This window comes from Ambystoma mexicanum, chromosome 5q (genome assembly GCF_040938575.1).
Source record: "Ambystoma mexicanum isolate Mex_15411 chromosome 5q, UKY_AmexF1_1, whole genome shotgun sequence".
NCBI lineage: Eukaryota > Metazoa > Chordata > Amphibia > Caudata > Ambystomatidae > Ambystoma > Ambystoma mexicanum.
Window position 1 is genome coordinate 237042326 of NC_090933.1, and position 23685 is coordinate 237066010.

The following is a 23685-nucleotide window of genomic DNA, read 5'->3' on the forward strand; positions in this document are numbered from 1 at the left end:
AATGTTGTGGTTAGGTGGGCAGTGACAAATACTTTGTGAATGGCTGTGGGAAGGGGTGGTGGAGGCTATGGTATGTTTGTGAATTCGGTAATTGCAACTGTTTTCATCAATGGGTGTTTTATGGTGTGGGGGAGTTGGGATGAAGTGCTGATACCTACGTATGTTACGTTTGTGCATAATGTTAGCTGCCCACATAGTCGCATGCATGGATACATAGTGTTGTGCTGGGTGTGGGAAAGGGTGGACTGTTGTGTGCGTGGCCAAAGTTGTGCGGGTGCACCTCAGGATGTTTGTGGATGCTGAAATAGTGTATCCTTTAGCAGAAGTTTTTGGTGGAGGGGCTTTGGAAGCAAAGGGACCATGCACTGAGAGTGTTTAACGGTATATATGGAGTGTTCTACAGAAATTATAGTGTGCAATGCAGAGGTTCAGTATGTGATTGGTGCATGCGTATTTGAAAATTTCACAGCAGCCAATGAGGGAGTGTTGGAAAAATGCCAGTGCCAAGGGAAGAAGTATTGTGTCTGCTTTACTGGGGCGTGGCCCTCACTGTAGCTGGGAAAGTGCACGTGCCACATCCTGCCCTTCTGAGCATGGAGCCTTTGCAAATGGAACTGTGGGGATTCTCCAATGAGGTGACGAGGGTGTGGTTCACAGGAAGGGGCAGTGACATATTTACCCAAACTTTGATGCAGTGAGGTTGGCAGAGATGGACAGACAGCGAGTGCTGATAGTGGGTGATACCTTTGTGCACGATCTGCACAGGTATGCCCTTGAAAGAGGCTTTGATACTGACTTTCAGTTGGAAGGAGTGCAGGCTTTTTGGGGCACAATGCATGAGTGGGGTTTTGGGTGCATGGATTTCCTTTGCACATGTGTGGCCTCTGTCGGGAACTGTTAATATGATGGTTGTGCATTTTGGAGCACTACATTTGGGGTACATGTCATGCTCACGTTTGCTTGTGCACCTAAAGAAGTTAATGACAGCAGTGATGCAGATGTTTCCCACTGCCAAGGTGATTTTCTCATCAATAACACCAAGAGGAACATGGTACCATGCCGGTGTAATTTGTCCACAGCCAGAGGTCGGGAGATGTTGGATAAACAGAAACATGTGTGACTTTATGTGCAGTGGTGGGTTGTTCTGCACCGACTATGAAAGCATGATAACCAGCACGATTTCCAATGGTTACAAGGAAATGGCATTTTTTTTACCTCCATTGGCAATGATGTTTTGTTTGCCACTCTACACGAAGCGTTGCAGAGAATCCTGTAGAAATGGAAGAGAAGTGTTCATCTTCAGTCGAGAGAAATGCCAGGAGGAGAAGCAAACAGACAGTCAACAAAAGAGAGAACACAAAAAAATATTTATGCACGCACGTACATAACAAAAACACAACAAACCCCCCCTAAAAATAAGTGTTTTTAGAGAGAGTACTAAAGACACAATCCCGTAACCTGTTTTGCATCCCCCCGCCACTACCGCTCTTAGCAGGGTAACTCCACGTAATCTGCAGAACTTTGAGTACTAGATATGCCACATCCGGCTTTTTTCAGGATGGCAGCTATGGCATTGGCACTGTGGAGGCTAAGCCATTGCGCAATGTGGTTGCTGGTTGTGGTGTGTACACAAACACTGTGGCAGAACATCTGTTTGTACAGAGAAATGTAGGAGGCTATGGTGAAAGTGTGCAAGGTAAGGGGCAGGCATCATGTTTGGATGCATGCACTGCACACACTTGCTTAATGTTGCTAACATACATTCTGTGCTGTGGGATCACTTTTCTGACATTTGTAGTACATGCATTACAGTGGGAAGACCATTTTTTGAAGTCTACAAGGTACGTGGCAGGCATCCTGTTGTTATGAATGCAGTGTGTGCATCATATGATATGATGTGATATGGTATTCTGTGGCAGTTGCACGGTGCCTACAAACAAGTGTGTCAAGGTGCGACAAGGAAAGGGAGGTGAAACAGAGGCCACACAGAGACATTGATCCCACTAGGCCAGGTGACACTGAGAGTGTGCAATTGAATGGGAAGGGGTAGGGCAAAGTGGATTACTTGGGAACAACAAAAAATAGCAATACGTGCAACTACAGCCGGTGCTGGCAAGTGGAAGGATAAGTGTAGACATCAAGTGGTGGCTGGACTGTTATGGTTGCAGAAAGCAGTCCTCAAGTGCGGGGGTTGTACGAAAGCCAGTGCAGGGGTGGAACTATCGTGAGGAACGTGGCCTGGGGCAAAGATCACAGGGTAGGTAGGAAACCAGAGCACAATCATTTTTAGGCAGGAAGTGAGCAGGGGAGAGGAGGGGAACAAGCAGAAGCACAAGGAAAGGTTTTGAGGTGCTTCCAGACCCTAAAATGGTTCTCCTCAAGCTCCAGGAAGGCAGAGAGCCTGTTCCAGAGGGAGGTCCCAACAGAAGAAAGACATGTAACACCAACTGGTTGCGTGCAGAAGCAACTGACCCTGAGGGAGTAGGAGGCGGATGAGGGAAGAGCTGGAGCAAACAGATATTTAGGAAGTGAGAGTGCAAGGTATTGAGGTCACAGGGACCAGAAGGCCTTCTGCATAATGCACAGGGCTTTCGTTTTATTCTTTGCAGCCACTTGGAGCTATTGCAGACATTTTAGTCCAGCAGAGAAATGATCCCTGGTGTTCAGGCCAAGGACAAGTTGTGCAGTCCTCTTATGGATGAGTTGCTGAGGGCGCAGAGTGGAAGCTGGCAGATTTAAAAAGAGGCTGTGGCAATAGTGCAGCGTACAAAGAACCACAGCTGTGCGCACACTGACCTTTTGAGAACTGACTTTAGGTTGGTAAGATACATTAAGTGGTGGCTTTGGTGCCAGCATTTTACGATTTATGTAGGAGGTGGGTTAGTGGGGAACACATTTCGTAGCAATGTTAGAAGGAAAAAAGAGAGTTCCTGTTTCACTAATGCACTGTATGATATGGGTAAATGAAAATGTTGCAAGCAAATACCATTAAATTGCCACTTCGTGGTAGGATATGGGAGGAAAACCATTATGCTTTTCAAACACGTAATGGACGCTTAAAGGCAGATATCGTCCGCAGAGGCACTTATAACAGAGTTGTAATCATACTGCCAAAAACATTTTCATACCTTTCTTTTGTGGTGATGGGTGCTCATGTGGATGAATGTGCATGCACAAATTGTGTAATGTTTCACTGTACATTCCACTGGACGTGCTTTCCAATAACAGCACACTTGCAGGCTGATTTTGTAACGGTACATATGACGTCTTGTGGAGAACTGACAGCGTTAGATGCTGACGTCTTGGATGGCATTGGTGGATGCATGTGTGAGTACTTAACAATACCCAATAAGGGCGTGGTGGGAAGAGGATAGTGGAAATGGAAGAAGGAGTGTTTGTGCTTTACTGGGGCATGGCCCTCATGATACTTTGGGAAGGGCACATGCCACATTCTGCGCTTCTCACCATGCTGGCCAATGGAAATGGCAATGTGGGGATTATCCAATCAGGTACTGAGGGTGTGAGTCACAGGAAGGGGTGATAATACTGGTATTCATCACTCTGCGTAGTGAGGCTGGCTGACATGGAGAAACGCATTGTGTTGACTTTGGGTTTGCGACAGATCTGCACAGTTATGCCCAGGAAAGAAACTTTCATGGCAATTTCGGTTTGGAAGCAGTGGACGCATTGTGGTGCACTGTCGATGACCTCAGTTTAGCCGATAAGAATGCACTTTGCAGAGAACTGGCTCATGTTGTCGTCATGCACTGTGGTGGGTTACAATTGGGTTACGTGTCTTGCTTACATTTGCTCCGTCGACTCAAGAGGCTGATGAATGCAGTGAAGAGGCTTTTTCCCACTGGCCAGGTAGTTTTGTCCGCCATACCGCCAACAACAGTATGGACCACTCATATTGGCTGTTGTAGCCAGCCAGAAGCTGGAAGGTGTGAGATTAACAGAAGCATTTCTGATTTTATGTCCGCTCGTGACATGTTTTTCTTTAACAATGACATCATCAGTTCTGCAAATGCGGAGTTCTTACAATGAAATGGCATTTTGCTGTCGTCCATTGGTAATGCTATTTTGTGCGCTCATCTCCAAGATGTACTCAAAATGTTCCTATGAGATTCTGAGGACGAAAAGAAAACACACAGCTATATGAAACCGAAAACAAGCTCTTTATGCGGAAGCAGATAATAATAAAAAAATAAAAACCCACAACAGCTCTTTTCAGAGCCACCCCTACAAACGAAAGCCCTTACCTTGGTTGATATTTCTTCCGCCACGCACGCATGCAGCACAAAAGCCTTATCTGGGGATTTTCAGGCCGGTGGCCATGGAAATGGGACCATGGAGGCTGAGGGATTGTGCAACAACTTTTCTGGGTGTGGTGTGTACGCAGGGGACTGTTATACAGAACTGCTAGTGTTACATGGAGAACGCACGTGCCACACTCTGCGTTTTTTCATTTTCCAGTTCATTGCTATTTCTTTTGGTCTTGTAACACATGCCATCGAAGGAACGAAAGGCAAGGCCCAGTACGGAAGGGCCCCCACCTACAGGGATATCGTAGGGGACATGCACAGAGAGGGCTATGTTGGGTGGCCCTCACTTAAATAGCCGCCACTGATTGTAATGCTCCCGGGCGGACTCTTCCTGAGCACTTTAATGTAGCTTTCCTCTGTAGAGTACCAGGTTGCAGTACATGCGCACTACAATGCCCTTTGGCAGGTAAGGATCGTTAGCACAGAAATAGTGTTCAAGGATTTTTTAACGCTCCGGTGCCGTACAGGAGTGCTCCTGTTTTAGGCCGCAGTCTATGTGGAGAATGCTGTACATGAAATTACCCTACTGCATTTTTGGCAGGATACCCTGCCAACTGGTCCCTTATGCTTGCATTGCTGTTCTCGTCACATGTGGTATGGACAGTTCATGGTACGCCATTAGCCGTAGGACTAGCATGCACAGAGATACATGAATTGTGAAATACAACAATGCTTACAACAAGGAGAAACGCAGATTCAGTACGTGCAGGAGGAAGATATTTATTAAGCATGACCCATGCGGCTACAGTACTGTTCTAACCACCAGTGCTATTCTTTGCTCTTCAAAGATTCTGCTGTTTGCTTACTTTTCGTAACATGCAGTACTATGTTAGTGACAAAGTCGTGTCAGTTTTGCCATTTCACAGACTCACTACAAAATGTTACACCTGCAGTTAAATGTCATCTCCGACTCTACGACCCGCAGGGGAACCCTTGACACTTTCCGGCACAGTGCTCAGTGCAGAGACGGTGTGTCTATTTTACGCGTCATGGAAATGCCAGCAGCATACTCTTCAAACTATTGTGACATTTAGCACACCCACTGTACACTTGAGGTTGTTGTTCCTTGCTGTTCCTTGTTTTGCAGTGGGCCTCATACAGGCAGGCGTGGTGCAGCAACAAATTGGTAGGTTTGCAGAGCAACCCACGTAGTAATGACCAGTAGTTGAAAATTGGTAGCCTACCATATCAATCCGTAGGGCTGTCGACAGAGGAGCTCTTACCAGCACTCAGACGATGCCCTAAGCATGGACATAGTTCTAAAACGGATAGACGTGCGCTCCCACAAGTTATTAAAAGAGTTTTAAAACATGCGGCCATGTGGCTAGTACTGCAGTCATACGTATACCTGCATTGTGATTGCACATACGCCAGCCGCGTGCAGTGTGCATAGGAAACCTCCAAATCACATACATGCAGCTATCTCGGCTAGTAATGTGCGGCACAGATTCACCATGTTAACAGAACAAGAAATAGCACTCTCAGTGTCACAAACACTTAACATGCACACCTTTCATTTGTAAGATATACCAAAACTATTAGGCAAGAGAAGGGGTAGCACAAATGGATAGATACACAGGGCAATTTGTCCTTTCCAAAAGTACGTAAGGAGGGCAGCCAAGCTATCAGTGACAAAACGTTCTTAACAGGACATTACGGTTTAATTGCGGTACCAAATACATATTACCCTTACAAAGAACAGTATGCTAAAGCAACGTTACGGTTACCATGTCCTACTAAAAGCATTTGCAAATAACTAACAAAAACTATTGGTGAAGGGACGTTATGGTGAAGGTGGGGTACTACAAACATATCACCTTTACTGCAAACACTATGCTAAAGCAACATTCTTGTTACAGTGTCCTGCTAAAACCCTATGAAATCCATTAACAAAAAACATTGTTAAAGGGACGTTATGGTTAAGTTGCACTACTAAAAAACCTATGAAATTCATTGGGAAAATGTTCCTACAGGGACGTTATGGTTACAGATAAAACCGAAAACCCCAGAAATTCATCAGTTATGGTAAGGTATGCACCCATAACTCATGCTACCACTGTGCACTGCAAGGACTAACACCCATGACCTCAAAGATGACATCACAAAAGGTAATTTAAATCAGTGGTCAAATGAATACAAAACCCGCTACAAAATGGCCGAATGCATTCACCTAAGGGAGCTATAAAACCTTATTTGGGTAGAAAGTGAAAATGGACAAACAAAACTTACGGAACCTTAACCATTTGCATGTACCTGTATTAAATGGAGTTGTGTAACTGTTGTTCATTTGTACGTGATCAAGCAGCGTGTATGCTGTGAAATGCATTGTACCGTGGTTAATATATCTCATGGATGCCAAAATAAAACTGGATATTTGAATACACTTGTCGTTGTGTGATGGGCTGATTTTAAGGAAACTGGAACTGGCGTACGACCGCAACTTGGAGAGTGCCGTGCCCTTTTCGAAGAAGTGAAACCACTTCTTTGTAATTTTGAAATATATGAAATTCAAAATCAAGTTCCAGTATGTCCCACAAATTGCACCGCAATCCAGTTGGTTTAAAATGTCCTTTAATGTTCAAAAAATGTAATTTAAAAACATTAATACTTCCAGCCCTCGCCCAGCCGAACAAAACAACGAAAGGCAACAAAGGAAGATGCGTTTCGCTACTACTCGTAGCTTGGTCATATGATCTTGTCTTTCTGATAGACACACCTTTATTCCTTTCTCAGTCTCCTCCCCATAGAAATAGAAAGGGGACTGAATCCGCCTTACATTAGTCCTGTTTAATGTCGGGATTTAACCCGCCGTTATAGTGGTTGCTCCGCATTTTATTTCGCATTATATGTTCAAAACAGATACCCCATTTTAAGTTCATTTAGACATTAATTTAAAAATTACAATGTGAGATTTGCCCTTTCCTCCATGTCATACTCCATGCAAGCATGCAATGTTAATCCCATCAGCGCCTTGTCAAATAAATGGTGAAAATATTTCAGAACATAACGAAAACCACATTGTCTCTCCGCAGCCCCAATCGAACATATGAATAGTCATAATGACTCGGAACAGCCAAAAATGTCAAATGCAATCCCCACTACTCCCATATTCAGGTCCGATGCTAACTTCATAAAGTGCTATATATATATATATATATATATATATATATATATATATATATATATATATATATTGTATATCGGAAACACAATTGTACATGAGTACAAAAGAATGGAATGCACTCCAGAGAGTAACAGCATGCCGAAAGTAGGCAGGCTGTTAAAAAGACACAGTCAAAATTCGGCAATTATAATATATTTGTCTTTATTGGTGGAAGGAGACAAAAGGAGAAAGTACTCAGAAATTACGTGTTTCGCGGCAATCCAGCCGCTTGTTCGCAATAAGGAGTGCCTGAAACTGGGAGGTATTTAAAATAAACATAGCTGTTCTCTGATTACGCAGTGCACTAAACACACTAAAAACAGAAAACGTACACAGCAAGAAATGGCATTCACAACGCAGTAATAAAGGCAGACATCTTTCAATTGACATGACATCAGATAGTGAGATACACCAGATACTATAGCAAGAATAAACAAACTAAGTAAGAAATGTGGTACCATTTAAAATCAGAAAGGGTAAATACAGTTAGTTTTGGGCAACCAAAGTGGAGCAGCCCATGTAAAAAGTCCATAAAGTGCCAATGCAGTTGATGTTTAGACCTAAAAAAAAACAAGAGAGTCTCAAATAAATCAACAAAAAAAAAACTCTAACAAAATGAGCAGCAGCATAGTGCTGGAACAACAAGGTTTCTATATAAGCTGTTAGTATCGCTTGCTGGGGTTATCAAAAATGAATATTAAGGTTCACATTAAATAAGCTGATACTATAAAAGGCAAAGAATACCCAAACAAAGGTAAACATTGGAAGACAGAGTGGTTTGTGCAAAACTTTGCAAATACACATATTAGCATAGAAATTGTTGTGCAAATTCTCACAGTACAGTACATCAAATAAAGTGCATAGTGCTTCATGATATTAATCAAAAACACATATTTGAATAAAAATGCTTGTGCAAACACTTGCAATCCAGTACATAGAATAAAGTGCATAATAGTACATGATAAAAAACAGTATTTAAATAAATAATACTTGTGCAAATACTCATAATGCAATACATGAGATAAAATACATAATATTGAGCAAGAGCTGGTATAAAAGATGGCTGCATAAGAGTTACATGTGCAAAAGAACAAAAAACAGAATGCTAGAATGCTAAAACATGTTCAATATTATAAAAGAACTTCAAAATCTCTTCAAGTGTAAACACATCAAAATATGATGTACATATAAAAGTTATTTCTACATCTGTTTTAATAATATCCCATAAGATACATTAAAGGCAACTCCTCAACAAAAACAGACAGAATAGAAAAAAATAATGAAAACAAAACCCATAGTAAGGGTGAAAGAGGAGAAGAGCTTAGGGCTACCCCAGACAAATCATAAAACCAGGGCAGAAATCAATGGAAAAAATTATCCAGAAGGAAAAAGTATTAACCATGAATAAAAATCATTTACCATAAAGAAAAAAAAACTAAAAGAAAAAAGAAGTGGAACCAAAAGATAAAAAAGAATGAAAAGGGGAAAAAACAGAAATGTGAAAATAACAGATTTACATATCTCCATCCGAAAACCTCACTAATAAATCAGAAATCCATGAAATCAACCCAACAAACCAAAATCCAAGTGAAAATCCATTGGAGAGTGGAAAAGTAGGGAAAGAAAGGAAACAAATCAATATACAAACTATGATAGAAGTCGCACAAAACGACTAAGAACCCGAGAACGTATATAACTCCTCATCAATATTATGTCCTTTGGGATGTTTTATGTCAAAATCTAAAATGTATTTAGTTTCACATTGTCTCAAGAGCAATTCTCTATTGCCACCTCTAAGTGGATCAGGGATGGATTGTATTCCAAAGAATGTGAAGCCTTCCAACTTGCCGCCATGTATTTTCTTGAAATGCATTGCCATTGGATAAGTGAGATCTACATTTTTAATAGCCCGAATATGTTGTAGGATCCGCAATTTTAGTTTGCCCTTGGTGCTGCTCAAATATTATTTACCACAAGAGCAGCTGAGAATTTAAACCACATAGGCAGTATGGCATGTAATTCTGGATGTGATCGATATATCCAAATTCAAAAGGGATGGCAAAAGCTAGTTTTATTGGCGGCAAATTGGCAGGCTTTGCATTTAGTACATCTTAAAAACCCTGAAACACGAGTTGTGAGCCAGCTTTCAGCCTGTGAGATGGCAATAGGTCTCATGTAGCTGGATACAAGATTATCCTTCAGCGAGGCAGATTTTCGAAAGCTGATGTTTACTCTTTCACCTAGTAGCCTGTTTAGATGCGCATCCAATTTCAGCACATGCCAGTGTTTACTGATGATCCATCGTATGGCATATGATCCATTGCCAAAGGTCAAAATCAGCTGTGAATCTATAGACATATATATATATATATATTGTTATTCTAGTTTGCCTCGCACGTGCAAGCTCAATTTGCAATTATCCATGAATTACTAGCTCCATACCCATAGATAGCTGCCCTTTTCATGTAGGCCTCATGTTAGCTTATCCTTCAGAGTGCATACCTTTCAAGGACTGACAGAAGGACAGTTTTTTAAAAAAAAGAATGCGGATGCTGTGTGTTTTCTTCGTGTGTTATGAGATATTTAAAAATAAGAAAACATGTGGCATCTGAAACTGGGGAATGTGCATTGTCTCCCTTTGTGCTGTGTGGCAGAGAAAAAATGTACCTTTTTTGTTGGTGGGAAAATGAATGGGGACTACGCCACAACTTTCTTGTTTCCATAAAAACTTTTTTATTTTTTAATTAATCAAATTTGTAGTCGGAGGGGGCCCAAGCACACCCATTTATCTTCAGAATTTTGACCAAATCTGTCACACGAGTCAAAAGTTATTAGCAATTCATTTTTTCGCGTTTCCTATGGGAGTGCACTCACTGCCCTACAATATAGGTATTTTTTTTATTTCCATTATATAATTCATCCATTCTGGGGTGAGTAATTGTGACATCGTATTACTTTTCTTATACATTTGTAAATACAAAATAATGTTAGTGAGCTGAACGGATCTTGAGACGAGAAATGTCTTTACTTTCCTGAGTAGCCCTTCGCACAAGATGGATGCTGCTAGTTTGCTCCCTCCAGGTGACACCTAGGGACTTACATCAAACTGAGTTGTCAACACTATGTGTGAATGGGACAGTGGTGCCAAGGGTTGCCAAATATCGTATTTTCCAGGACTGTCCGGAATTGACAGGTTGTGTCCCGCGTCCTAACCGCGCCCCCTCCGGGAAGTGGAAAAATCCAGAGTTTGCTTTGGGCCTGATCAAAGCATTTCTATCTCTCACACTTCTGTGTGAAAGTTGGAGCTCCGTGCTGCACAGAGGCTCTCCCAGAGATCTGTGAAACATCCTAACATGTTCCTCGGTGTCCACGGATCATTATAATGGGAGCAATTAGACATTGATGAGAGAGGGGGCTATTAGCAAGGACTTTTGTCCCTTAAGAAATGTGAATGGGTGATGAATAATGGGAAGGGTGTATAATGCTGCATGTTATGTTAAATATTGACTATGGTTTTAAACGTGTATGCCGCGTTTTGTCCTGCACATTTACACTCAGCTGTGCAAATGAGTAAGTTCTGCCTACCATGCTCAGATGGCATGCAGCATTTACAATTAACATTAAACGCTGCCTACCACAGATGGTAGGCAGCATTTAAGTGTAATTAGTACCCGGCGAGGGCGCAATCAGAATGAAAGAGTCATTCTGATTGGCCCTCACCAACTCATTACCAGGCCGGGAATCCCTCAGTCGGGATTCCACGGCCTTTGTCCTGGGCGGGGGGCGTGGCAGCCCCTCAGCCAATGAGAAGGCTCGAAGCGGGGTCATCCCTGCTCCGAGCCTGCCCGCGGCTGAGAGGCTGCCTTCGCCCCCCGCCGGGGACTCGGGAAAGTCTTTTTTTTTATTCCTTTACCTCCCTCCCACCCGCCCCCCGATTTACCTTTGTGTTCCTGCACCCCAGGCGGGGGACGAGGGAAGCCTTCAGCCGTGTGGAGACTCGGAGCCGGGCCCTCCCAGCTCAGCGCCTCCACACGGCTGGGGGCTTCCCTCGTCCCCCGCTGGGGACGCAGGTACGTTTTTGTCCCCTCTTCCCCCGTCCCACTCCCGCCCTCCCAACCCCACTTACCTTCTTTTTGATCCTTTTCCGGGAGCGGACGCCATGGAAAGGGAAAATGGACTCCGTTTTCCCTTTCCATGGCGGCCATTTTCTTGGTCATTTCTTTTTTTTTTCTGTCCCGAAACGCTGCAGCGTTTCGGGACAGAAGAAATGCTTTTAGTGCCCCAGTCACGCACATAATACGGGACGGGGTACTAACAGCAATTTGACCCTCACGGCGGGAGCATTACCGAATCAGGTAATGCCCCGGGCCTTCGGTAAGGCCCTGGCTTCGCTCAGGGCCTATACCTATGGGCCCCGGGGCAGTACCTGAGTCGGTAATGCCCCCGCCGCGAGGGTCATATTGCTTAATTGTTAACTTTGCTGGCCATGCGACCATCCTAGGTAGAGTTTAATTGCACATGCTGCCTGCCACCACGCAAGCATGGCAGGCAGCATGTACAATGTACCCCTATGGAGTCTGCCTGCTTTATGTTGTTGCATAAAGCAGGCAGACTCCATAGTGATCCACAGCATCTGCCAAGGCATGATAAGGCATGCTGGTGCAAATGCTGGGGCATTATTATTATGTTGGGGAGGCAGCCAAAATGCCAGTTGCGTGCACCTCCTCTCCACCACACAAATTATTGAAAATGGGGTGCGTTGTAAGCAAATTGCGTAAAAGCCTTTACGCAAGGCTTTACACCTTTTGCTAACACTAAGCCAGGCTGAACATGAATCCCAGATTGTTTCACCCTTATCAGCGGAGCACGCATGCAGTTTGTTTGATTCACAGGTGCCAATCAAACACGCCCTCTGAGCACAGCGCTCACCCCATGAGGCACTCTAAAACATAGATATACATAATATTGAGTGACATATATGTGCTACCAGCAGATACAGTGCTCGCCATCAATATGTATAATATTGCAGGCACGCAACGTTAACTTTCTTGTGATAACGAAACCCTGCATCTTGGCGAGCCATGCCCACCCCCACCCGCCACACATCTTTCTTTCTGTTTTCCCATTGTTAAAACACCGAAACAAAAGGTGACTCACTCCACCTCTCCCTCTTGGCCTTTTCTGGGACAGAAATAGAGGTGATATAAGTTGCTGAATCAGCACTTTTGGGTGATAAAAACGAGCAATGTGTCCAAATGTCGCTCTCAAGTACAGCATAGGGCACCCTATGCATCAGATTGCTGTGTCAAATACAGGTGTGGGACCTAATACTATTCTGTACTTGCGTGTCGCTAGTGCCACACGTTTTAGAACAAAGGCCGGCAAGGAAATATGGCGCAGCTTTGTTCTTCATGATGCTCTGCACCCCCAGATGGTCCCTGGGGATGCAGCAAGACTTTGCTATGATGAGCTGTGTGTTTTGGTACCCTTGGCAGAGGTGGCGCCCAGACAGCAATGGGGTCTTTTTGTATGAAGTGGTAAATGCATGAAGGGGATCACCCACATTATCACTCACATGATGTTGGCTCCCATGAATGCAGTTGTCATGTGGAGAACAGAGTCTGAGACCAAGGTGTAAAAACGGGCAAAATTGCTACTACTCATCCTTTTTGCATTAGACTTTGCAAACAAGTGCAAAAAACTGGAGATCCCATGGCAATTCATGGGTTCTGTACTAGCATAAACATATCATGCTAGTCTAAAACCAGGAGGCATTTAAAGGCGGAGGGTTAAACACGGCAGAAATGTTAATCCCGTTCACTGCCTCTACATCGCTTCCAAAGGCCATCGAATTCCCCGGGACTTCAATAGTTGGACATGCGTAACTTGTGGCTTGATTTTACGCCTTACTTTTGTACTGCAGAGCGTACAATCCCCACTCCCTCTGATCCTGTGGAGCTCATTTTCTTTAAAAACGTGATTGCCTGGCGGTCCCCTGTGCGCAAATTTCGTCATGTGCAGAAGTGTAAAGAGAAGGCAGATGCCTGTTTACACTTCTCTGTTTGCACTCTGCAGTGCAAATAAAGTAAACACCACCTGCCATGGATCCGTTGTACATGCATGCCAAGCGGTGCTCACAATTAGGATTAAACCCTGCCTGACATGCTTGCATGCTTACCTTTAAGCAGTGTTCACAATTGAAATTAAACCCTGCCCGGCATGCGATCATGTCCATCAGGGTTAAATTGTAATTGTGAGTGTGCTTGCCATGCGAGATTGCCAAGCGGCTCAGACAATTGAAAGTAAACTCTGTCTGGCGTGTGTGCATGCAAGGCAGAGTTTACTCACTTTGCACACCGCAGTGCAAACGTGCAGGGCTAAAGGTCCCATTCACACAGGAGTGCAAAAGTCCACTATGCAAATGATGACAATTTGGCGGCGGCGACCTGGCTACGTCCGTGTGCAACAAACATACCAGCCGCAGGGGCCAGATTACAGAAACTTTGCGCCAATGCAAGGGCAAAGTTGCACGGTATTAGCACTAGGGCAAAGTTGGCCCTATTTTTAAAAACAGTGGAACACACTGGAAAACTACTGCACCATGACAAGGGCAGTTTGGCATATTAAAAGCACTAGGGAAAATGTTGCCTTAGTACAAAAAAGATACATTTCTACAGCATTTTTGCACCAGGGCAAAGTTTGCCCAAGTTTGCCCTAGAGCTAATACGGAATGGTATTAGCACTAGGGCAAACTTTGCCCTGATGCAAAAATGCATCAAAAATGTACCTTTTTTGCACTAGGGCAATTTTTTGCCATGGTGCTTTTAATATGTCAAACTGCGCTTGTCATGGTGAAATAGTTTTCAAATGTGTCCCAGTGGGTTTAAAAATAGGGCAAACTTTGCCCTAGTGCTAATACCGTGCAACTTTGCCCTTGCACCGGTGCAAAGTTTCTGTAATCTGGCCCCAGTCTCCGCCGTCAAATTGCGCACAGTAGCACATTCTAAAAGAATAAATGTGACATGAGCTCCTTTGTGTTTTGAACGGACATGCATGCAACTTTTGCACAAAAGGTGGTCTTGTGAATCCTCAGCCACAATGTAGTGAAGACAACGTGACACAAACAAGGATTTTTCAGCGCTCACGACAGCAAAGATGCTTCTGCGCACTACACTTTGAAGCAAACTGGCAGCTACCTGACAGTGCTGTGTGTGCGCTAGTGGACCTGAATGTCTGCCCACACGTTTATCATCGCAAACCCTTGATTTAGACGTCTGTCTGAACTAGTTCTATGTGAGCACCAAACATCGTTCATTTTCATTCAAAATATTCAATACTACTGACGTGATGTTGATTTCAGGAGTGATATCAGACTCATATTTTCCCCGCTGCTGTCTTTTCTCCTGTGCCTTCTCGGTGTGCTTTATGTCGTTGATTAACTCCTGTTCAAATGATTGATTGAAGCACATCGGGCCCTGAATTAATTGCTCAAGGTTGAATCTTCTGTTCGTGTAACAAGTGAGTTACGAGATGTGCCTCCCATTTGTTTCTTATGAACGTTGGGCTGTGAATGATGATCATATAAATGAAATATATTCCAGTATGATTTATAAAAATTATTTTTAATTTCTTACGTTGTGTGTATGTGTTGTTGTCTGGGTTTGTGGTCTAAGTACATGGGGAATGTTTCCTTCATTAATGTATGCCTGCCAGGATTGTCCACCTTTTGCCTATGTTTCCATCTCAGGGGAAGTTTCACCATTAGGTTTGTTGATGTGCTTTTCATTTACACAAGTGTTATGTTATATTCATATATGCACAATTTATATTCTGTGCATATATTTGCGTATATCAAAAATATTGCTTCGAAAGACTGTGCTGAGACAGCTCAGTGCAGTCTTTCTAAAGCAAACTGTCACACCCTGGCTGCCAGGGGCCGATCTGGCCTATCTGCAATTCTGCTACCATCCGAATCAAAATGGACTTTGGATGGCCCTGGGGCTGATTTTATAAGCCACATTAATATCCATGGAGCTTGGCTGGATTTTTGTAGCTGAAGTTGTACTTGTTACTTGCCTCACAAAGCCTGCGGCCAGCTGGCTGCACAGCGGCAAACTGAGGTATTTATGATTAGAATGCACAGTGTCAGTCGGAGAACATCATCAAATAAAAGTTAACACTTAGTTTGTGTTATTATGCATTACTTTGCAGACCCGTACTGCACCAAGGATATGGTACCCTTTTGCATCCATAAAAGGAGGTGCATAAGAGATTCTGGACAAGTATTCTATAGTATATACACATTGTACAATGGGTATTGGTCACAGTTCCTTCTATCCATTCTGTATACACTACAGTATAGGAAATTTCAGGGTGAGAGGTCACACCAATCCTACATATAAACAGATATCACAGTCATGAGTAATGAATTTCTGAACTGAATGTATTTAATAACATTTATTAAAGAATGGTGGGGTTAGAGCACCCAGGGGTGTTTAAAATACAATACAAGTATGTATAATCCAGTAGACAAAAGAGCTGGATTTAAATGCAACCAACATAAACAGAAGCACTCCAATCCAATTCCTTTAACCTGAAGAAGGGCAAGACACGCCCGAAACGCGTAGTTAGTAAATAGATAGGGCATTGCATCCTCTTTCCATCTGCAGAAAATACCAAAAGGTCCCTATCAAGGCGATTGGATAAACACTTTTTCTGAACACAGTTTCTGACATATGAAGTTAATATGTATATGAAACGATATAATCATTGATTGAAAAATTATTTTGTGAAATCAGTACAGCAATTGAAGATATGTATTTGAAACAAATTTGACATTAGACTATGCACAAACTTTTATTGAATGCGTGATGATTATAAAACTTTTGTTTTTAAAATGCAAACATTCTGAATTGAGTAATTGAATTCTAAGGAAGACTGAGCAAAATCATATGATTGGCTGATCGTTGTGCCCTAGGTTGTTCCTCGTGTCATCACGACAAACCACCCAGACTAGACTGTATCCTGTAGAGGTAGCACGCTACCAAATGGGAGCACCGTTAAATCACACTCTACCATAAAGAAACATATATGGATTATCTTTAGACTTCAAAAAACAAGGACCTATGTGCACACCAACATACCCATTCTCCCTCAAGCAAAGCCCACCCGACAACAACAAGGGGCCTATTTGAGCTGCTTGGCCCAGGCGTACACTGCAACGGAGAGTGTCTAGAGACAGAATTTGTGCACATGGGTTACACACAGTAAGTAATAAAAACATAAAATTGAATGGGCCAGCGGGAGTCGGAGAAGAGGCAGTCACTCTGAACGAGAACAGTCAAGTGAAGTGTTTGTAATTAATTGTTACTATCTCTGTTAGTCGTGAAAAGGCCAAAGCACTGCCACTCAGTCAGTGTGTGTCATGGCCGTGCAATCATTGGGTCAGCATGACTAACAATACATGCAACACAAACCACAAGGGGATGTTTGAGCACAGACAAAAACAAATATGAAAATAAAAATCACATTTCCAATCAGACTAAATAAGTGTCTTTTGAATGAAGATCAGGTTTTCTCAAACACTTGTTGCAGGCAGCAGCATCCCTCCCATCAATGGCATATGGCGGTGGGAGCATGAGATGACTTAATCTCGATGCTGGTGCGGAAGAGAGCAGTGTCGTGGTCTGCATGGGTCATTGATTGCAACACCTGGCTCAGTGTGGGCTAGACAGCGGTGGAGGGCCGGCCTTTCTAGTAGTCATAGTCCTTACAAAAGTGCACCAGGGGAGAAGGGAACAATGAATCCTAAAACGACTAGTTTGTGTGTAAATAAATGTGCGCGTGCAGGATTTCTAAATTAAATGAATGCCAGAACAACACGCTTAAAGCAGCATAGGCTTGTCCCGCATGGAAGAGCTTCTCTGGACAAACTGGGTGCAGGGAAAGGTGAAAGGTCCTGTCCTGGTGGCGCATGCAGGGCCTAGGTATCCTGGTTGCTATGAAGTTTTTGGAAATAGCATCATTGTGCAGTCTTTCATTCTAGTAATTTAGTAATTGAAGTGTCGATCTGCTTAAAATTCCCATTCCCCTTTTACCGTTAGCTTCCTTTCTCCACCCTCCATGTTCTATCAAGCCTGGTCCCAAATATTCAATTGAATCCAATTTCTCATAATGTGAGCCCAGGGGGTGTTAGGGACCTGGCTGTCCATGTTGCTCGTCTGCGCATAAGGCGTTTATGGTGCAGCTCAGTTGGTTTGTTGGAGGCAGCCCCACTGATGCTCGCTAGTGGGCACTGGGTTCCTGGTCACAAGTCTGAGACAGTCTGCGCTTTTATATCCATTTTAAGGAAGCCCGGGCCAAGCCCTCACTTCTTTGGGGTGCTACTCAGTGGGAGGGCTCAACAAATGGAGGAGGTCTGACTACAGTTTAGGAGAATCAGGCGGGACTGGTTCTGAAGTGGTTTCTGAAGCGGTAATCTACTGCTGCTAAATCAGGACAGAGTTACCAAATGTGCAGCCTAACGTATACAATATTAATGCTTCTCTGTGATGGTACTCAGCGAAAGAGATGTTTACGCTGCTGTCAAAGGTGCTATGCTCCTGTCAGTGCTGCTTTGTGTTAAAGGCATGTGAATGTGATGGTGTTCTGTGGTGAAAACACTCAGTGCTGCACAGTGGTAAAGGCATTTGATGCTACTCAGTGTGACAGTGTTAAAAAAGCATGGCGAAGGCGGTTAATTGTAAAGGTTTAAATTGAGTTATCCTGGGAGGGAGTGGTGAGGATACAGTATGAAGGTGGCTCTAGTGTCACAATAAATATGTTCAGGAAGCTCTGTTTCGACCTGGGCTGCCCTGGGTCTATGTCATCATACCTGCTGGCTCCTTAATGCAGTGAGGTTGTATGTATGTATGTCACAATTATCAGATCATGATCAAGCCTCTCTGAAAGCTCTCTAAGACTGAAAATGAACTGCATCCAGGCCACGTGTCTCTTTTTAACTCATGAGCGAAAGCTCTTATCTTCTAAAAATGTCTGAAATTTTGATGTGGACAAACCGCTACAGACCAGGACAAAGCCTCATAATATTAGTTTACAGAAATGGAAATTTCCCTTAAACAGTAGTAAATATTGCTGCATGTATGTGTATTGTGTGCATGCCCGTTGACTAGGAGTGTCCAATGCACAGTGCTTCTCGTAAGAGCTGATTTCCTAAGTTCCAGTGTACAATTATAAGACGCAGACAGTCAATTGTACTTCTGCATTAGGTATAAAGTGTGGCAAGCACAAGTGTGCACTATCATTTGTCATAATGTGGTCCTTTCGCTACCAGTCCAAACTGTTGGCTTTGGAGCCTAGTGTTTGACCTTGCTTCCAACCTTTGCAGCATAAGGCTGTCGCGTCTGTAGGCCCTAGGATTGTATTTAAGAATGTATTATATAGCCAGAATATGGGGATTAAGACAATCAGCAAAACTAATTTAATTGTAAAAAAAAATATTTGTCAGAATGCCTTGCACACTGCTTCCTCCTTAACTTTGCAGGTCAAGGGTGGGTGAAAGAAAAATAATATTTGTGCTGGCAGACAGTGCATTTGCTGATACCTGAGGCGTACAATCATTATTCTCTCTTACAAGCTCAGTTTTGTTTATTCCAACATTAGGCACGGTCTCTGGCATCTAAACACTGGCCTTTATTCCAAACAGCCTGATTTAATATATATTGGGTGTATGGTTGAATGTACAGATCCTACCTTTTATTGTGCCTGTGCACTTGCACAGCTGAACGCCAACACACAAAATATGAAACAATGTTTTCTCTGTGCTTCCCTGTGCTTTGGGAGTTTTGTTACAGGCCCCTCAGTAAGGGACCTCTTAGAGGCTGTGTATGGTTCAGATTCAATGGCTGCATTGAGGACCCTTTCTGAAGTTGCGTCAAGGCTTGTTTTATTGGGCTATTTGTGTCCCTGAATGGGAGTCCGAGTGACATAAGGTCTATTGCACTTTATTGTTTCCTTTGAATACGTGTTTTCTGGTGTAGGGCATGTTTGCTCATGGTTTTCAACAGAAAACAGGAAGTTGTGGAAAGTGAGAGTTTCTCACTTCACTAAAGTCTAAATACAGTGATCTAAAGTCAGGTTATCGCTATTAGCAGTTCTGCAGCACGCTGTGTCATACTGGTATGAGGATCACTTGGTATGCTGAGGACAGGTTTTCCTAATTTTCCAGCCAGCAATCACACCTCAGCAGTTTAGGTGCATTACCCTGATTTAACGAGGGATGGTTCTCAGACTGTAGAATTGGGTAGAAATGGGGAGGTGGTAACCGTAGCGTGGCATTGCTTTAGATTGGGGATTGTCTGAGCGGCATGAGGTGTGTGGTGGCAACATGGATGTTGTGAATTGTGGCATTGTTAAGTCGTAGCTGAAACTGTATGCATGCGGACATCACCCTTTCCTGGCACTTTACCCGCAGGACTAGACAAAACATACAAGCATTGTAAATCCTGGCCCCTAACCCCGTGAGGGATCTATACCTAGACAGACGCAGATATGTGGTTCATGCATGCTCAGATTAAATGCTTCTGTCGGAACATGGATTTATCAAACTCTCATGCTGTCTCGACTAAGGTGCTGGAGATGTAGCTGCCCTTTGGTATCAGCTGTGATTCGAGAATGCCGCAGAGCCCATCATTGCACCCGACTCGAGTGCACGCTAGCCTGTTAACCCATGCACAATAATTTATCTTTAACTGCTTTTTTCCAATAAAAAAACGGGGTAGGAATTACAGAGCGTGGGGAAGGAAAGAAATAAGGATGAATGGTAGAAGAGACAAAAACAAGGAGGGTATAAGGATTGGGGAAGTTAAGTTAAAGATGGTAGGGAGACAAGAAGGGAACAATGTGAGAGGAAGGAAAGGAGGAGAGGAAAGATGCCAATGAAGGAAAGGGGAGAGAATGGAAGGGGAAGCAAGAAAAAAGGAAGGAACAAAAGAAAAAAGAGAGAAGAAAATCAAGAGGAGGGATAAGGGAGTGATGGATGATGGGATGGAAGAAGGAAGGAACTGCCCGCTCCTCCTAGCTTACTCCAGTAATAAAGACCAGCAGGTTGAGCGCTCGCAGGTGCTGCTGCAATCTATGCATGATCCGCAGGTAGCAGGCTCAAATCCTGGCAAAGCCAACTCAGCCTTTCATTAATCAGAGGTTAATAAATGAGTAGCAACTACTTTGGTTGGGAATGATTGTATGTAAATAGGTGCTATGTACAGTGCTTTGGCAAACACGCTATTTATGTAACAAACCATTATCAAATGCCGGGCCCATGGAAAAAGAATGTTATCACTCGTTTTCTCAAGTGTTTACAGAAAACATTACATGCAACAAACACCATTAACCCTCCATAAGTAGCATTTTCTGTAAAGTTGTGAATTGACATGATTCACGGATGAGGGTTTGAGGGCCATATTACTTAGGTGAGGGCCACTTTTTTTGAGGTGTCCGGGCCCATTTCTTGTCCAAGTCCGACCCTGCACATCAGTTGCTACAGATACAAGACAGCATGCAGCAAAATGATACACAGTGTCACGCATGGACTCTACAGCAACGTTCTCCATTAGAAAACTGGGAGGGGTCAGCATGGTGGGGAACAACGCCTTTTCAGGGAACGGGATGTCCTTATACCCTCAATAGGACAACCCACAGATAGACTTGATGTGTTCCGTCCTGTCGATCACACCCAACCCTGCGGAGGAACCTCGCATAGGGGTGGCGATGGGTGACAAAACGTTTTCCTTTCTTGTAGACACAGGGGCAACTAGGTCCTTCATTCGAGAAGGAGCATTTAGATTGTCAGGCGATGTCATGAATACTCAAGGATTCTCTGGGGCTCGGAAAGTGGTTCCTTTCACAGACAATATTTCCCTTTAAATAGGGGAACATGATTTATACCTGCCGTCATTTTACTCTCGGAAGACATCTGTAAATATATTGGGACGAGAAATTATGAGCAGACTAAACATGACAATTTCATTCACAGACAAGGGGATAGTGTGCTCCACACCAGGAATGCACATGCTCAATGTAAGAGAGATCATTCAAGTCTATTGTGGGCGGAAGGTACAGAGGGGGATGCCAGTGGACGAGGGGCTGTTCCAATACAGGACTGAGATTGCCATTGCATGGCTCCCAGGGATTGCAGGGAATATGTGGCGTGTCCCAAATGAGTATCTGTTCAGACTAGTGATACCATTGGATGAGGCAGAAGGGAAAATAGTTCCAATAGAAGTAGAGGCAGTAGTTGTGAGAGATGAGTTGATAGCAGTCCATGGGATGCATGACACTGGATGACCATGGTGAGCAGTGATTGCAGTGGCAGAAGGATGCAAGCTAACTACAGTAACAGATGAAGATCTAGGCTGAGATGAAAGGTCAGAGGCCGAGATGGTGTTCAAGATGGAAGGTATGGCCATGGTACCCAGCATCGTATGGACCACAAGTCCCTGTGATGTGGGGCTTCTGAAAGGAATAGGGGGAGTGAAGATAAAGATGAAACCAGGAGCAATTTTACCCAGAGTCAAACAGTATCTACTCTCAAAATAAGCAGATGAGGGCATTTATGAAACAATTGCAGCGCTGGTGGAGCAAGCCATTCTACCATCAGAGTCCCCATGCAACACAGTGGTGTACCCAGTTAAAACATCAAAAGGGGGATTGTGGTGTTTTATCCAGCACTTATGTCCTCTTAATCACATTTTAGAAGCAGAGGATCCTTTGAACTCACTCAAATCCAGCGACGATTTTGTGCAGCATTCCAGCGGAAGCCACCTGCTTCACGGGCATAGACTTGAGGAATGCATTTTTCTCCGTACCACTTCACCCAGACTCACAAGACTTGACTTACTTTATGTATAGAAACCTGAAGTGGAAACATACAAGACTTCCTCAAGGGTAATGCAAGCCACCCTCCATATTCAGTAGGGTCCTCCAGAGGGACCATGGGAATGTGCAGATGGAGAGCTCCGTTCTGCAGCACGTGGATGATATTTTGATTTGCAGCACAACAGAAGACAAGTGTAGAGAGGATTCAGTGAACATGCTGATTATGTTAGCTGACAAAGGATACAAGGTTGACAAGGCCAAACTACAGTACTGCCAGAAAGAGGTGCTATACATAGGACTGACAATCTCCCAAAATGGCCGACATATCACGCCAGAGAGGGAAGAGACAATAGACAAGACAGCCAAACCATGATAGTGAGAGAAATGCAGCAGTTCTTGGGGTTGTGCAATTACTGCAGAGCATGTGTTTTTCACTACAGTACATACATGAGGCCTTTACTGAGCACGCTGAAGGAAGCACAAAAGGGACACAAGGTAATGATCTGGATGACAGAAATTACTGAGGCATTCAAGGAGCTGAAAGAAGCCATATGCACAGCTCTAGTGTTAGGGATCCCAGACTGCAAAAGGGAATTCTTGTTCTCACACACTGATGGAGTAGGGATGAAAGCTGTACTGACACAGAAGACAAGTTTGGGGCACATGCCCATGGCCTACTACAGTGGAAAACATGACCCAGTAATGAGAGGGCACTACCAGTGCGAACAAGCTTTAGTTGCTGCTGCATTCGCGGTGGAGAAATCAGCAGAAATGACCATGGGGTGCGACATCACTCTGTATGTGGAGCACACCCTTTTTGCGGTACTGCAGAAGCCAAAGAGCACACTGACAAAACAGAGAGCATCAGGGTATGAAGTGTTTCTCTCAAACCCATCCATCAAGGAGGTAAGGTGCAGACTTGTTAACCCAGCAACTTTCCTAGCAGACATTTTACAGGAAGGTGACTATGCACATGACTGCACAGAGAACATACAGGAATTCAGTGACATGTCATTCAGTCAAACAAGTTTTTTCGGATGCAAAAAAATCCATCAAACACAGAAACAACATTGTATACATCCAAAAAAGATTTCACAGTACATTAACAGTTCCTTAAAATCATGTACAAAAGACCATAACAAACATACTTTAAAATGGGGCATAGTAGGGTAATGTAATTACAACACCACTAATACAAAGATTAGGTCATTTTCAACACAATGTGCCTCATTACGACCCTGGAGGTAACCATGGCACTATTAGCGCCATGATTGCCTCCAAAACCTTACCGATTCCGCCATGGTGAATGGTGCAATTACCGCC